At 49.3% G+C, this 17,912-nt stretch overlaps 1 long non-coding RNA gene across 1 annotated transcript in view; it reads right to left on the reverse strand.

Moving 5' to 3' along the window:
- Window positions 1-1,095: 1,095 nt before the first annotated feature.
- Window positions 1,096-17,912, reverse strand: part of LOC140407824 (uncharacterized) — a 40,550-nt gene continuing 23,733 nt past the window's right edge. Inside the window, exon 3 of the long non-coding RNA XR_011939828.1 lies at window positions 1,096-2,612. This is a non-coding gene — a long non-coding RNA (uncharacterized lncRNA). The remainder of the gene's footprint in view (window positions 2,613-17,912) is intronic.

Below are 17,912 nucleotides of genomic sequence, written 5' to 3' on the forward strand. Positions count from 1 at the left end.
GTAAGTGGGAGGAGGAGTTGGGAGAGGAGATCGAAGAGTGGACGTGGGCAGATGCCCTAGGGAGGGTGAATTCTTCCTCTTCATGCGCGAGGCTCAGCCTCATACAGTTTAAGGTGCTGCACAGGGCACACATGACCGGGACAAGAATGAGCAGGTTCTTTGGGGGTGAGGACAGGTGTGTTAGGTGCTCAGGGAGCCCAGCAAATCACACCCATATGTTCTGGGCATGCCCAGCGCTGGAGGAATTTTGGAAGGGCGTAGCGAGGACGGTGTCGAGGGTGGTAGGATCCAGGGTCAAACTGGGCTGGGGGCTCGCAATATTTGGGGTGGGAGAGGAGCCGGGAGTGCAGGAGGCGAAAGAGGCCAGAATTCTGGCCTTTGCGTCCCTGGTAGCCCGGCGAAGGATTCTCCTTCAGTGGAAAGATACGAGGCCCCCAAGCGTGGAATCCTGGATCAGCGATATGGCAGGGTTCAGTAAATTGGAGAGGGTGAAATTCGCCTTGAGAGGGTCGGTACAAGGGTTCTTTAGGCGGTGGCAACCGTTCTTAGACTTTCTGGCAGAACGCTAGACATTGGTCAATGGCAGCAGCAGCTCGGGGGGTGGGGGGGAGGGGGTTTACTTTATTTTTGTTTATGTTATTTACACTGGAAGGGTCTGAGGGGGTGTATACACCTGTTGTCTTAAGTCAGGGTGTTAATGTTAATTTATTATTTAGGTACAGGGGGGGAGGGGTTTGGGGGGTTGCTTTTTTAGATTGTGTTTTGTACTTAACCCGGTTGGGTTCTTTTTTCTTTCTCATTTTGTTATTGATATTTTATGAAAACCTTTATTTTTTTATTTTTTAAAACTAAGAAAGTTGTTTCAGCATTACCCAATTGTGCGGTATACATCGACGATCTGGTAATTTTCAGCCAGACATGGAAAGAACATTTTGTTGCTCTTATTAGCCTTAGTTTTATTTGCTCTGATTATGTCACCTTTGCTCACGAGTCGCCAGGTATCTTTCGGATACCGCCACGTGGTTCAAGCTCGAGTTATGATTAATAAGTCAGCACACCACTTAGTAAGATTGAAATCAACAGTCATTTATTATGTACAGCAATAACTACTTACACAATAATCCTACTGTCTATATCAAAACCTACCACTACTGGCCAATACTTAACTTTAGGAATGACCCACCAGGTCAGGGAAACAAATGGTTTCTCGAATTGGATCTGGCCTGCGGGATTCAAAAGGCTGATACGGGTCGATGGCTAGGAGTCTCTATCGGATAGCGATCGCTGGAGTCAAACTTACAATTTCTTGTCGATGTTCTTGCGAAGGTTGGGAGCAGGAGAAGAAGGGAGAGAGAGAGCGATCTGAACTTGGTCGCTCAATTTATAGGGCCCAGGGGCTTCCTGCCTCTCGGGGCGGCCCTTGACCCTGAGTCCCAAGTGATTGGACTAGTTCCCAATCACTGGGTTTGATATGCTCCAATAATGGGGCGATTCCTCGATCGGGGGGTGGTCGTTCACCTGTCTTTGTTTCAGCCACTGCAGGCGCCGAGAGGTCTGGCCCGGCATTCAATTGCTAATATGTTGCAATTGTTCCTGGGGATAGCCGATTAAACTGCAGATGTCTGTGTTGATGTGCTGCTAATAGTCGCAGGTATCGATCAGGGCCCACTTCCCCAGAGCCGAATACGCTATTCTGTCTGCAGTTGTCCGTTTGTGTCCTGTTGGCTGCTTTTCCCATCAGCCTTTTCGGTTAGCCATTTTATATCGGGTTTTGGCCACATTAATAGGGAATCAGCCATTTTAGGTGGCTACAGACCCTCCTTGTGATCCTAACGCGAAGCGTGGAGGATCACATAAATTTTGTCCTTTCAGTTCCCTGACCGGGGGGGACACCTCCTACATGGCCACTACTCTGACCCTAGCTATGCACAAAAATTTACCTAAACAATTCTTGAGGGCGCTATGTCAGGCAGGGGCATGTATCTAAAAAATAAAAACTTGGAACCTCTAATTTTACCTAAATACACTCATCAAGCCTTGCATCATCCTATCTCTCTGAACATACAACAATTACAACATTCAATATACTCTTTCCTGGCTTGGCAGTCAAGCGCAGGATCATACATTTTCTGTTATTGGGGTTTTGTACATTTTTATTTACAGAAAAATGCAAGTGCATGTTTTATTATTGTGGTTTTATAGGTCGCGGGGGTCTGGGGTCTGGTCATACCCGAATATAGGGGATTGGATCCGATATACCGGGGTTCGAGCGCGGTACGCTCTCCTTCTCCATTTGCGGAGGCGCATAGTCTGCACTGCACAGCAGAGTATTGCCAACACTAACAGTGCTTCAATTACGTAAGACAGGGAGTACCAGGTTATGAACTTGGCACACCAGGATAATGCAGCGTGGCTGGTGACTGGGCCCTCGGTACTGCGGGGCAGTGAAACATTAACGGCAGGGGGGTTTGGAGTAATGGGGTCCGCGTTCCCACGCAACCAAATGTTCATCATAAAAATTTTGATCACGATGAAAGAAGTCCTCATGGCTGTCCTCTTTCTTTTTCTTTCTTTGTGTTCTGTTTTCCTCAGGTCCTGGAGCTTCTGGAGTTCTGTAAAACAAGCATAGTATCTGTAACTACCTTGGTATAATATCCGGTATGTTAGTGTGTCTGTCCTTCTTGGGGCCAATTAAACCCTTATAATTGGTCACTCTATGTGACTCCCTCGTTTTTTTTTTTCAAAACAAATGTTAGGACGCGGCACACTTCCCAATGGTGGACCCGTGCTAAGTTCATCATCCAAATGGTCCTGGATGTAAATAGCATGAGGCAGCAACCCAAGGGTCGCCTAAATAAATAAAACTGTTTTGAAAGGAAAAGGTCGAATGAGGTGCGTATGGGCCGCGACGGGTAAGATTTGGATGGAGTCCCCGGGTAGGACGGCTACCAATACCGTATGTCCCCTACCCGAGCTTTTCTGACCAGCGGGGGGTTCCCAGGCAGGGCGGGTCTCACGCCGTTTCTCCACTGCCTGAGCAACTGACAAGAACGGGAAAAATGTAGTCATCATGGTGGGGTTGCTGCTGTGATTCTACCGTCAAATCAGATTGGGCATCTGGCACTCGAACCAGTACCAGCTGAAAAGCTAGTTCCTCTGAACGAGCGTCTGGTCTGTTGACCAGGTATCTGTGGACAAGTTGGTACCATTGTGGTATCTGTGGACAAGTTGGTACCGCTGTGCAAGCGGGTGTCTGTGGGAAAAAGCTAAAAGGTTTCAGGTGAATGGGTGTGTGACGGTGAGAAAAATTCTCCTGTCGGACGAACAACATTTAAACAAACATACAAACAACATAAAACATCCTGCAGGTTCCATCAGGAAGGACAACACTTTTCCCCAAGTGTTTCCTTTAAATCATCATGTGGACACCTCAGTTCTCTGTTGCGAACAGGGTCACAAAGGGGTTGGCGGATTGGGGGTCTGACTCGAGGTCGTCCCCTTCTCCCGGTTGCCAAATTCTGGAGTGAATTAATGTTGAGAGGGCTGTGTGGTATGAGTTGGGGTTGCCTTCGTCGTTGCGGACGAGTCTGTAGGAGTTGTCGCAGTGCCGATGGGTTTCGTCAAGTTGTGTGGGGACAAAGTCGGGGTCGTCCGTATGGTTCGGTGGCCGGTGGTGTGGTTTGTTTAAGAAAGTGATCAGGAAGGGATCACTGGAGTCGAACTCGGAGTCGTTGGGTATGGGTCCAGGATAGTCGGGAGGCGTGCTGTGGCTATCGTCAGAGTCACAGTCGCTGTCTCTGCTGCTGCAGTCTGTGGGCGTTCCGGGGCGGAGTGTAAATTTCGGGGGTGGAGTCGGGGGCGAGTCCGTGTCTGGGCTGGACGTGGTGGGGGTTGGTGTGGTCACGTTGGCTGTGGACGGGGTGTGGTCTGCTGCGTCAAGCATGACGTGGTGGGCGTGGTTTGACTGTGCTCCATAAGCCTTTAACTGGTTTATGTGAAACCACGCAGTCTTACCATTTGGGTATTTGATTTTTTATACCGATGGGCTTACTTTATCCGTAATGGAGTACGGACCCGAGTATTTCGGTGATAGAAATGTGCTGGGGTTATACACAGACAACATCACTTGTTGTCCTATATTATACTCCGTTGCATGTACTGCCTTATCAAAACAGGCCTTGCTCTGTTTTCTTTTAGTGCCCAGTTTAACAGCGGCTGCTAACTGAGCCGTTTTTACATTTGCAAGTAATTGCTCAACGGCTTTCTCGTGGGTGAGGGTCGTAACTTCAGGTCTGGTCAGGTCTAAACCTAACAAGTACTCTGTCCCATTCATGGGGCGTCCGGTCATGAGGGTGTGTGGGCTGTAACCTGTGGAGGTGGAAACAGCGTTACGCAAAAACATCAGCGCAAAGGGGAGGACAGAATCCCAAGTGGTGTTGTTCTGCTGGACCATCTTTCTAAGGGTGGTTTTTAGGGTCCGATTCATGAGCTCCACTATACCACTCGACTGTGGGTGTTACGCAATGTGAAATTTTTGGGTTATGCCAAATATCGTGAGGACGTTCTGCATGACCCGTCCCGTAAGGTGAGAACCTTGGTCCGATTCAATACTGCGGGGGAGTCCCCATCGTGTAAAAATGTGGTGGGTTAGGACTTTGGCTGTGGTTTTCGCGGTGTTGGTGCGGGCTGGAAATGCTTCCACCCACTTTGTAAAGGTGTCTATGACCACCAGAACATATTTATAGCCATTCCTGCAAGGGGGCAATGGACCTATAAAATCGATCTGGAGGTTAGTCCAGGGGCCGTTAACGGTACGGGTGTGGCTGAGGTGTGCCTTTTTGGCATATCTATCTGGGTTGTTCTGTGCGTAGATGAGGCAATTCTCAATGTAATGGGATACATCCTCTTTGAGATTTGGCCACCAACAAAGCTGTTTGAGGTGGGATGCGGTGGGATCGATTCCCTGGTGTCCATGACCATCATGGAATAAACAGATGAATTGGTTCCTATCCTGCTTCGGAACTACATAAAGGGTGTCTTTCAACACCACACCGTCATGTGTGGTTATCGTATTTCTGTACCTCTCGTATGAGGCTGGAAACTTCCCTTTCATGATCTCAGTGAGAGTGCTATCCTGCTTCTGGGCCTCTACTAGATCTTCGATCCTAGTCTGCGTGACCTGAACTGCACTCACTGGCGCACTCACTGGGGCGCTTTCGGGGGGGCTTCCAAAAGTACCCATGCCTGGATCCTGCTTTAGCCAGTGCGTTGGCTTTTACATTTCCAGGGGGGGAGGAACGATGGGGGCTGCGGACCTTTATAATGCCAAAAGTCCTGTCCTTGGCTTTTTCCAGAATATGCCGGAGTAATGGGGCCGAGGGGAGGGGTTTCCCATCCGCGGAAACAAATCCTCTTGTTTCCCAGAGGGGTAGAAATTCGGTGAGGCTGTTGCAAACGTATAGACTGTCTGAATATATGTCTGCTGGGCTGGCGAAGGAGTCGGGGTGCTCTATAATGTAAGCGATGGCCGCAAGCTCTGCTGCCTGTGCGCCTAAGTGTCCGGGTAACTTTAATGCGATTTCCTCGAGGGCGCGTCCCTGCGCGCCCTCCACATAGATCCCACAACCTGTTATATGTTGCCCATCCAGGACTGTGGAAGATACATCCACATAGATCCTAATGGGATCACACGTGTCCGGGTGAGGGGGGCTTTGAGATGGAGTGGCTAGTTTTCTGGGGGGTGTTTTCGCTTAAAGGTGATTTCACACTCATGGGGGGTTCCGGGGTACTGTAGATTGTCCGCTAAGTATGTGTGTGTTTTGGTCCGTTTGACTGTGATGTCCCGTCCTTGTAAGAGAAGGGTCCACCTAGCAGTGCGGATTTGGCTGACGGTACCGTCTTTAAGTCGTCCATCTAGTAAAAGTTGGGTGGGGGTTTACTCGGTCAAAATGGTGATGGGGTTCAGTCCGATAATGTATAAAAAGTACTGGACTGCCCAGAAAACTGCGAGCAGGTGCCTCTCACAGGCTGAGAATCCCTGCTCCACAGCATCTAAAATTCGGGAGGCATAAGCCACGGGTCTTAGCTGGTCGTGCCGTTCCTGCAGGAGCACGGCTGAAAGGGTGCGGTCTGTGGTCGCTACCTCTATGGCGTAAGGGGAAAGCGGGTCGGGAACTTGTACTGCGGGGGCGGCTATGAGCGCCTGTTTTAATGATTCCACAGCATCCGTATGCTGCGGAAGCCACTCCCAGGGGGCTCCTTTCTTTAGGAGGTCTGAGAGGGGCGCTGCCTTGCTGGCGAAACCATCAATGTGGTTTCGGCAGTAGCCAACCAGTCCTAAAAACGACCGGAGAGCTGAAACGTGATGGGGAAGGGGCAATTTGGCAATCGAGTCAATTCTTTTGTGCTCGATCTCGCGTTTGCCGTGTGTGATGATAGTACCCAAATATACCACCTTTTCTTCCAATATCTGGGCCTTTTTGGGGTTGACTTTACAGCCAATGGAATGCAGTAATTCCAGGAGTTCGGACAGAAGCTCAATGTGCTCTGCCTTGGTGTCTGTCTGCAGTAGTAGATCGTCTACATACTGAACCAGACATTCGGGGCGAGAAAATTTCGCTAGTCCATTTGCCAGCTGTCAGTGGAAAATGGAGGGGGAGTTGTGGAAGCCTTGTGGCAGGCATGTCCACGTGTATTGCTGCGCTCGGAAAGTGAAGGCAAATTTGTACTGGCACGCCTTTGCCAATGGAATGGACCAGAATCCATTACTGACGTCCAAAACCGTGAAATATCGGGCATGGAGTCCCTGTTTGAGCATGGTCTCGGGACTTGTTGCAACGGTGGGGGCTGCTACGGGGGTGACCTTATTGAGTTCCCGATAATCTATGGTCAAGCGCCATGATCCGTCGGGCTTTCTTACTGGCCAAATCGGGGCATTATTAGTTGAGGCTACCGATCTTAGGACGCCCTGCTCTAATAAACTTTCTATAACCTTTAGGATTTCTCCCTCTGCTTCTAGGGGGAATCCGTACTGCTTTTGGGGTCTAGGGTCAGGTCCTATTATTTGTACGGAACCAGTCATCCGTCCACAGTCGTGTTTGTTGGTCGCGAATGCTGCACTGTTTTTTTGTCGGTCCAAGCTGAGTGTGGTGGGGTTCAACCAAAACTCGCCTACTGCGCTAATTTTGTTCATATAGTCCCCTATATTGAGCGTTGCGGGGGCTCTAGCGGATTTCGCCATCTTCCAGACACACTGGTTGACTGGATCGAAAGAGAGGTGGTGATAATTCATGAAGTCGATCCCCAAAATGTGCTCTGCTGTTGGGGGCAGGTCGACTAAAACTACGAGGTGTTTTGTGTTAATGGTTCCGAGTTGGATGGGTACAGGGGTTGTGATGTGTCCCTGCTATGAGTGGCCTGTGAAGCCGCTGAGGGTGATAGTGGCTGTAGTGGGCCACGTGTCCTTACCAAGGGTGGAGGAATTTAAGGTGGTGCGGGACCCTCCTGTGTCCCAGAGAAGCTCGATCGGCTGTCCACTAACCTTTGCTGCGACTACGGGTCGTCCTGACCTATCCCAAAGGGTATCGCAGACCCAACTGGGGGAGCCTGTACACCGTCAGTCTGTTCCGGTCAAGTCTGTCTGATCGGACTGGGCGCTAACGCAATGTATAGGCTCTGCCTTTTTCTTATTGAGAGTGCCTGTCTGTTGGGCTCTCTGTGGCCTTTTAGGGGCATTGCATTCTTTGGCAAAATGTCCCAACTGTCCGCAATTGTAGCACTCTTGCGGTTTTGCTGGGGGGCTGCTCTTTCCCTCGTTTCCCCAGGCGGGGTTGTGAAGAGTGGTTCTTACTGCCTGCACGTCTGCGGCGGCTTGCTTTTCCTCGGGGGTTCTAGCGGCGGGTTTATTGTGAGCCGACTGTTCCCAAACACGGGACAATCTTTTGACCACCCACTTCTCATTATGAGCCTCCTCCGAGGGGTCATAATTACTACAGGCATTCTGTCCTGCTTCCGTGGCATGGGAGATAAGGGTGCGGGTCCACTTGGCCATTTTGTCTGCGGACAAATGGGCACGGTCTACGTTACCGAAAACGGCTTCAAAGTGAATCCACAAGCGTCCGGCGAACGTTGTGGGGTGTTCCGACTTTTTCTGTTTGCACGGGGTCGCCCCGGTTGTACCCGATCGCATCCAGGATCGCGGTATGCATTTCTGCAAGGGTGCCTCCTCCTACATTCTGTGGGTCGGGAAGGGCTGCTGCGACCGACGGGTCTAAGCTGAGGACCATGAGCTTTACCTGCTCTTTCTCATCCAGGCCGTACAAGGTCGCCTGGTGTTTGATGGTGGCAAAGATATGGTGTGGGTCTGAAGCGGGGAGGAACGGTGTGATTTTTTTTTCTGAATAATTTTTATTCAAGGTTTTCATAAAATATCAATAACAAAATGAGAAAGAAAAAAGAACCCAACAGGGTTAAGTACAAAACACAATCTAAAAAAGCAACCCCACAAACCCCTCCCCCCCGTACCTAAATAATAAATTAACATTAACACCCCGATTTAAGACAACAGGTGTATACACCCCCTCAGACCCTTCCAGTGTAAATAACATAAACAAAAATAAAGTAAACCCGCACCCCCCCCCCACCCCCCGAGCTGCTGCTGCCATTGACCAATGTCTAGCGTTCTGCCAGAAAGTCTAAGAACGGTTGCCACCACCTAAAGAACCCTTGTACCGACCCTCTCAAGGCGAATTTCACCCTCTCCAATTTAATGAACCCTGCCATATCGCTAATCCAGGATTCCACGCTTGGGGGCCTCGTATCTTTCCACTGAAGGAGAATCCTTCGCCGGGCTACCAGGGACGCAAAGGCCAGAATTCCGGCCTCTTTCGTCTCCTGCACTCCCGGCTCCTCTGCCACCCCAAATATTGCGAGCCCCCAGCCCGGTTTGACCCTGGATCCTACCACCCTCGACACCATCCTCGCTACGCCCTTCCAAAATTCCTCCAGCGCTAGGCATGCCCAGAACATATGTGTGTGATTTGCTGGGCTCCCTGAGCACCTAACACACCTGTCCTCACCCCCAAAGAACCTGCTCATTCTTGTCCCGGTCATGTGTGCCCTGTGCAGCACCTTAAACTGTATGAGGCTGAGCCTCGCGCACGAAGAGGAAGAGTTCACCCTCCCTAGGGCATCTGCCCACGTCCCCTCTTCGATCGCCTCTCTCAGCTCCTCCTCCCACTTACTTTTCAACTCCACCACCGAGGCTTCCTCCTCCTCCTGCATCACCTGGTAAGTTTCCGAGATCTTCCCCACTCCCACCCCCCCCCCCCCCCCCCCCCCCCCCCCCGAGAGCACCCTGTCCTGTACTGTGTGTGGCAGTAGCCGTGGGAATTCCAGCATCTGCCGTCTGGCAAACGCCCTTACCTGTAAGTACCTGAAGGTGTTCCCCGGGGGGAGCCCGTACTTCTCCTCCAGCTCACCCAAGCTCGCGAACTTCCCGTCCACAAACAGGTCCCCCAACTTTCGTATGCCTGCCCTGTGCCACCCTGATTACCCTCCACCTGTTCTTTCGGGGGCGAACCGGTGGTTCCCCCGTAATGGGGTCCACGCCAAGGCCCTAATTTCCCCCTATGCCGCCTCCACTGCCCCCAAATTTTGAGGGCCGCCACCAACACCGGGCTCGTGGTATACCTCTTTGGAGAGTGCGGCAGCGGCGCCGTTGCCAGTGCCCCCAGACTCGTACCCACACAGGACGCCGTCTCCAGCCTCTTCCATGCAGCCCCCTCCCCCTCCATCACCCACTTGCGCACCGTTTTCACATTGGCAGCCCAGTAGTACCCACAGAGGTTGGGCAGCGCCAGCCCCCCCTATCTCTACTCCGCTCCAGGAACACCCCAGCTCCTGGCCACCTGGACCCCCAAATATCTGAAACTCCTCTCCGCCCTTTTTAGTGGGAGCTCGCCAATCCCCCTCCCCTGGTGTCCTAGCTGAACTACGAACAGCTCGCTCTTCCCCATATTGAGCTTGTACCCCAAAAAGTCCCCCAATTCCCTAAGTATCCTCATCACCTCTGGCATTCCTCCCACCGGGTCCGACACATACAGCAGCAGGTCGTCCGCATAAAGCGACACCCTATGCTCCTCCCCACCCCGCACCAACACCCTCCAGTTCCTCGACTCTCTCAGTGCCATAGCCAGGGGTTCAATCGCCAGTGCGAAGAGCAGGGGGACAGAGGACACCCCTGTCTCGTCCCTCGGTGCAACCGAAAGTACTCGGACCTCCTCCTATTTGTGGCCACACTCGCCATCGGGACCTCGTACAACAGCCTAACCCACCTGACAAACCCCTCCCCAAACCCGAACCTCTTCAGCACCTCCCACAGGTACCCCCACTCTACCCTATCGAAGGCTTTCTCAGCGTCCATCGCCACCACTATCTCCGCCTCCCCCTCCCTCGCCGGCATCATGATAACGTTCAAAAGCCTCCGCACATTCGCGTTCAACTGTCTCCCCTTCACAAACCCCGTCTGGTCTTCATGGATGATCTGCTGCACACAATCCTCAATCCTCGTGGCTAAGACCTTCGCCAGCACCTTGGCATCTACATTTAGCAAGGAAATCGGACTGTAAGACCCACATTGCAGGGGATCCTTGTCCCGCTTCAGGATCAAGGAGATTAGTGCCCGGGACATCGTCGGGGGTAAAGCCCCCCTCTCCCCTGCCTCATTAAAGGTCCTAACTAACAGCGGGCTCAACATGTCCATATATTTTTTATAGAACTCGACTGGCTTGCCTTTTCCCCATACTCGTAGACCGCCCCCTGGGCCTTCCTCCACTGCACCTCCGCCTTCCTGGTGGTCACCAGGTCGAATTCGGCCTGGAGGCTGCGCCTCTTCCTCAACAATCCTTCCTCAGGCTCTTCCGCATACCTCCTGTCTACCCTCACCATCTCCCCCACCAGCCTCTCCCTCTCCCCCCCGCTCCCTCCGCTCCTTGTGGGCCCTGATGGAGATCAGCTCTCCCCTCACCACTGCCTTCAGTGCCTCCCATACCATCCCCACTCGGACCTCCCCGTTGTCGTTGGTCTCCAAGTACCTCTCTATACTTCCTCGGACCCGCTCGCTCACCTCCTCGTCCGCCAACAGCCTCACCTCCAAGCGCCACAGCGGGCGCTGGTCCCTCTCCTCCCCGATCTCCAAGTCCACCCAATGCGGGGCGTGGTCCGAAATGGCTATTGCCGAATACTCGGTATCCTCTACTCTCGCTATCAGCGCCCTACTCAAAATGAAAAAGTCAATTCGAGAATAAGCCTTATGGACATGTGAGAAGAATGAAAATTCCCTAGCCCCCGGCCTTGCAAATCTCCAAGGGTCCACCCCTCCCATTTGGTCCATAAATCCCCTCAACACTCTAGCCGCCGCCGGCTTCCTACCCGTCCTAGACCTGGAGCGATCCAGTGCAGGATCCAACACAGTGTTAAAGTCTCCCCCCATTATCAGGCCCCCCACTTCCAAGTCTGGGATCCGACCCAACATACGCCGCATAAAACCCGCATTGTCCCAGTTCGGAGCATACACATTGACCAGTACCACCCTCTCTCCCTGCAACTTACCACTTACCATTATGTACATACCGCCATTATCTGCCACAATGCTCGACGCCTCGAATAACACCTTCTTTCCCACCAAGATCGCCACCCCTCGATTTTTGGCATCTAGCCCCGAGTGAAACACCTGACCTACCCACCCTTTCCTCAGTCTTACCTGGTCTGCCACCTTCAGGTGTGTCTCCTGGAGCATAACCACATCCGCCTTGAGCCCCTTCAGGTGCGCGAACACGCGGGCCCGCTTAACCAGCCCATTCAGTCCCCTTACATTCCAGGTTATCAGCCGCATCAGGGGGCTACCCGCCCCGCTCCCCCGCCGACTAGCCATGACCCCTCCTCGGCCAGCCACGCACCCGCACCCCACACCCGGCCCGTTCCCCACAGCGCATACCCCCGTCTCGACCCACCCCACTCGCTCCAGCTCCTCCTTGATCTTAGCAGCAGCAACTCGATCCCCCCCCCCCCCCCCCCCCACCCCGGCTAGGACCCATCCTAGCTGGATTACTCCCCCAATTGCACTTCTGCAAGTCAGCTGACTCCTGCTGACCCCGGCCACTCCCGCCTCCCCTTCGACTCCTCCCATTGGAACGGTGTGATTTTAGCACACGCGTCCCGTAATTGGGTCACTGTGAGGGGGGTGGAATATAGGAATTCCGCCTCGTCTGCTTTGGCTGTGCGGTGGGTTGTTACAGGGTTCATGGGAGCCTGAATTACCTGCTGTGTGGGGGGTGGGGGTGCTTTCCTCCTTTGGGGCTTTTCCTGCGCACATGTTCCCTGAACATATCTCTGCGCTGTCTCCTGCAATTCTTCCCAATCAGGGCCATCTTCCTGTTCTAAACTTTCCCCAAAGGTTTCTTGGAATCCCTTTTGGACAGAAAGCATTGATTGCAGGTCTGCAATTTGCTTTCGGCACTTCGCGTGGTTTAAGGTACTCTGCCTTTGTTCCGTGGTTGCAGCGTGGAGCGCTCTCAAGGCTGCCTTGAGATCACTACATTGCTTCTGTAGCGTCTCCACCTGCTTCTCTGTCTCTTTCTTAACCAGGACTGCACGCTGCGCGTCCTGATAAGCCTTCTCATACTGGGATTGAAAACTGCTTAAATGCGCCAGACAAGACTGGTGACCCCGTTTGGCATCAGCCACCTCTTCGTCCTTGGCTTCGAACTGCCTTTTCAATTCCAGGTTCTCTTTTTCCATCTCACATACATCGATTTTACTCATACGATGTGTGCCTTCTATTTCTTTCCGGAGCGTCCTGACGACCTCCTCTGTGCCTCGCAATTGTGCCATACAGGACACGATTGCCATCGGCTTACGCGCTTTTGCTAAGGTTTTCTTATGAATTTCACTCATGTTCTCCCACCAAGTATGCCCTATACTCCCAGGACCTGAGTCGTCGTTATTATAGAAACCGCTCCACATGGCCCATCCTTTGCCCTGTAGAAATTTCCGAATTTCCACTTCCCAAATGGGACACTGTCCCACTTTAATGCTGCTAATCGGTGCGACCGCAAATTCTTCGGGGTTCATGAGGCGTTGCATTGCCTGCATGGCCATCTCTCTTATCTGCTTGCTACGTTCAAATTTGGAACAGGGGGCTAAGGTGGTGTCGTAGATGCGGGTACGGCTTGCGCTAATTTCCGAAAATACTGACTTCCGACAGTTTTGACGCAACAAAATCTATCAGTTTTACCTTATAACCCTGTTAGTTACGCATGCATACACACTTCCGAATTGTGAATTATTAACCAGAACCGCTTGAACACTTGTGGGTTTTTTTTTGTTTTTGTTTCCAATTGGATTCTATTCAAATTTCCGGGGTTCTCCCGGAGTGGTTTTCCACTTCTATGTCGGGTCCCGGCGGAGTTGCCAATTATGTTGCTCTTATTAGCCTTAGTTTTATTAGCTCTGATTATGTCACCTTTGCTCACGAGTCGCCAGATATCTTTCGGATACCGCCACATGGCTCAAGCTCGAGTTATGATTAATAAGTCAGCACACCACTTAGTCAGACTGAAATCAACGGTCATTTATTATGTACAGCAATAAATACTTACACAATAATCCTACTGTCTATATCAAAACCTACCACTACTGGCCAATACTTAACTTTAGGAATGACCCACCAGGTCAGGGAAACAAATGGTTTCTCGAATTGGATCTGGCCTGCGGGATTCAAAAGGCTGATACGGGTCGATGGCTAGGAGTCTCTATCGGATAGCGATCGCTGGAGTCAAACTTACGATTTCTGGTCGATGTTCTTGCGAAGGTTGGGAGCAGGAGAAGAAGGGAGAGAGAGAGCGATCTGAACTTGGCCCCTCAATTAATAGGGCCCAGGGGCTTCCCGCCTCTCGGGGCGGCCCTCGACCCTGAGTCCCAAGTGATTGGACTTGTTCCCAATCACTGGGTTCGATATGCTCCAATAATCGGCGATTCCTCGATCGGGGGGTGGTCGTTCACCTGTCTTTGTTTCAGCCACTGCAGGCGCCGAGAGGTCTGGCCCGGCATTCAATTGCTAACATGTTGCAATTGTTCCCGGGGATAGCCGATTAAACTGCAGATGTGTTGCTAATAGTTGCAGGTATTGATCTGGGCCCACTTCCTCAGAGCCGAATACGCTATTCTGTCTGCAGCTGTCCGTTTGTGTCCTGTTGGCTGCTTTTCCCATCAGCCTTTTCGGTTAGCCATTTTATATCGGGTTTTGGCCAAATTAATAGGGAATCAGCCATTTTAGGTGGCTACAATTTAAAACATCTGATGGAGTTATTCAATCGACTTCAGGAGTCGGGTTTGGTGATAAACCGAGCCAGAAGTGAATTTGGAAAGGCCCAAGTCACTTTCCTTCGCCATACAATCGGACATTGTCGAATGGTCACACGGGATGTGAAACCAAGTTATTGAGGAGTTTCCAATACCCTCAAGACGAAGAGAAATAATGCAATTTCTTGGCATGAGTGGAATTGATCGAACATTTGCGCAAAGGTTTTGTAGCGTGATTGCTCCACTGACGGACTTGCTGAAGAAACGTCGAAAAGTTCAATGGACAGCGGAGTTTCAACAGGCATTTGACTGCCTGAAAGCTGTGATAACCAATGCTCCTGTGTTGGAGAATTACAAGGAACTCTGTGATCAGATTGAACTAAAGTATCTGACTTTAAAGAGAAATGCCGAGGTGTAGAGAAATGGATGGATCGTGCAGAGACCTTCTTGTTCAAAGAGACTGTCAATCGAGAAGGATTTCAGTTGGAGGAAGAAGAAAAAAAAATGGACTATATTATTATATCTGTTTGCGAGTGTTGTTTTTTGAAACAAAAGTATATTTACTGTGTGAATTTCTTAAAGGATAGTGAAAAGGTGAAAAATGAAACCATCTTGAAGTTGATGGGGGTTTTTTTTCTTGGGGGGATTCTTGAGAATGTTGCTTTAAGAAATGTTTGGCTGCTCATATTACTGCAGTGATGTCAGAGTGTGGGTGGAGCTGGGCTGCCTGTCAGCTTTTTACTTTCGTTTTAGGCTGTTTGCTGCGGGGTGTGTTTTAGTTTCGTTTTCAGTGTTGGAGCTGAGGCCAGACAGAGCAGGTGTACTGTTGATCTCTTTGCCATGAAAAGACTATCTCTTGATCATTTGGTGAATTCAGAATTATAAATGTTCTCAGTAGTGAATGTAAACCTAATGTGCTTCTGTTAAAAGGTGTTTCTTCTGGATGTTGTTTGGGAAGTTATCAAGGATTACTTAGTGTTGTATTTGAATTGATGGTTGCTAAGGTGTTCACTGTATGTTTCAAAAGGGTTAACTTGAGTTCATAGAATAAACATTGTTTCCCTTTAAAAATTACTTTTCCATTTCTGCTGTCTCACACCTGTAGAGTGGGCCATGTGCTCCCCATACCACAATCTATTAAAAGTTGTGGGTCAGGTGAAATCCATGATACACTTTGGGGTTCTCTAAACCCTGGTCCATAACACAATTCATGTTTTAATTAAATGTTTATACTGCCGATCCATTCTCTCACCTATTCAATTTCACACAAATTTTTATTTTCCTTTTTTCGTTCCTTAGGACTCCTAAATTATATTCCGACTCAGGCTGCTTAAATTAGCAGAATTCCTGCAGGCAAGCCTCTATCAACGCTGCTTTGTAACTGGCTATTTGCCGGTATGCAAAGATGGATCATGCTCAGTTTGTAGGTTTCAAATCAAATAACTGGGCTGAAATTTATGCCCATCTTGTCACTGTAAGAGTTTAATGTAAGGTGTGTTTGGATAATCTAGATCAGATTCCTGTTTGGCACTGGTGCTTCTAATTTGGGGTGCTTTTCTGAGGCAGCAATTCAGGCATATTGTTGGAACATTTATCTAGCCATGCTATGGTTGAACTGGATGTATCTGATAGGAACATGCAGTACCTTGCACACCTTGATGAAGAGTGAAGTGCTCAATTTATAAATTGTCATGTCAGGAATCATTGATATGAATATTTGTACTGTTGTTCAGTCATACCTGACATAGCGCTGTGTCACCTGACCACCTAGGTAAAGGTTTCTGCTGCACAATACATAAACTGCTCGGCTCGACGATTCATTCAAGCTCTCCCAATGTTGTTAGCCTTTGATGTGCAGAAATAACCAATGCAATAGAATTTACTCTGACCCAGTATTTCTATTATGGGAATTCCAAGGATAATATTATGATTCAATATAAAACTTTTTTCACAGATGCACTTCCTTTTGATCTGTCTCCATGCTGGGCAAGATTTAAAATGATTCTGTAATAAATTCACCCTATTTTAAAAGATATCTGTTGGCACTTCAAGGCCAAAATACTGTGTAAGTGTTATTAGAAAGTACTCCATGCTGTTGAGGGAAGCACAGCCAAGGTAAGTGCTAATTTAGTTTACTGGTGTGAAAAATAAGCAACCCAAAGGGGATGTGTGTGTATGTTGTGTATTCACTTGAGGACATGGTTAATTTGAGATATGAGTTTGTCAATCATTCTGGTTGTCATCAGTTTCCTAAATGAAAGGAAAATGTGGATTTTGTATACTTCAAATCACAGTCTAGTACGACATCAGCATTTTTGTTGTTCTTTCATGCTTATCTCCTATTTAATTTTGCCATTTCTCTTTTCAGTTGTGTACATTGTAGACAGAAATTAAAATATCTGCTACGACCATTAAGGTATATGCAGAGCCGAAATATTATGGAGGATCAGACCACATCTAGTAATGAAGTCAGAGGGGCTGTCCTCAGATGAAATGTTAAATTGGGCTCCCAGGGACGGCGGCACGTGGCACAGTGGTTAGCACTGGGACTACGGCGCTGAGGACCCGGTTCGAATCCTGGCCCTGGCTCACTGTCCGTGTGGAGTTTGCACATTCTCCCCGTGTCTGCATGGGTTTGACCCCCACAACCCAAAGATATGCAGGTTAGGCGGATGAGCCACGCTAAATTGCCCCTTAATTGAAAAAAATAATAATTGGATACTCTAAATTTATTTTTTTTAAATAAAAAAATTGGCTCCCATCTGTTCTCTCAGGTGGATATAGAAAATCCCACAGCACAATTCGAAGAAGAGCAGAAGAATTCTCTTGGTGTCCCGATCAATATTCACCCCACTTTCGGATGAGATGCTGAACCGAGGTCCCACATACCTTTTCAAGTGGATGTGAAAGATTCTGTGACACTTTTTCTCCTGGTCAATTCTTGACTCTGAACCAAATCTACCAAACCAATTTATCTGGTAATTTTCTCATTGCTCTCTGTGCAGATTTCTCATGGCTAAGTTGACATTACAACAATGATTTCACTTCAAGATGTACCACATTGGCTGTGAATTTTTCCCAATGCCTGGAGGTTCTGTAAAATGCCAAATAAAAACGAGTTCTTACTAACTTTGAAGTTAACCAGTGAATTAAGTAGGAGCACAAGGACTGAATTACTATGAGGCATGGGGACCAGATGCCAAATATCTCAAAATGAGAGCAGTAGTTGAAGGTCTCCTTAATATTTTTAGGGGCTCCATAATTACAAGGCCATATACTAGACATTGCGAGTAACAAATATGTGAGTGAGACCTGAATCAGACAATTATAAACCAGTTAGCCCAACATCTGTACGGGGCTCAATGTTTAAACATTTTATAGGATGTTAGCAATTTGCACCCAAACAGGCCAGAAACTGTAAGAAATAGTATAATATATGGAAATGTGTTGAAGAACTACCTAATTTGATTAATGAAATTACCAATGGATATGATGCTGTTACATTTTCAGAAAGCATTTGTTACTATTATATATAGGTATGAGGCTTATAA

This window comes from Scyliorhinus torazame, chromosome 2 (assembly GCF_047496885.1).
Source record: "Scyliorhinus torazame isolate Kashiwa2021f chromosome 2, sScyTor2.1, whole genome shotgun sequence".
Lineage (NCBI taxonomy): Eukaryota > Metazoa > Chordata > Chondrichthyes > Carcharhiniformes > Scyliorhinidae > Scyliorhinus > Scyliorhinus torazame.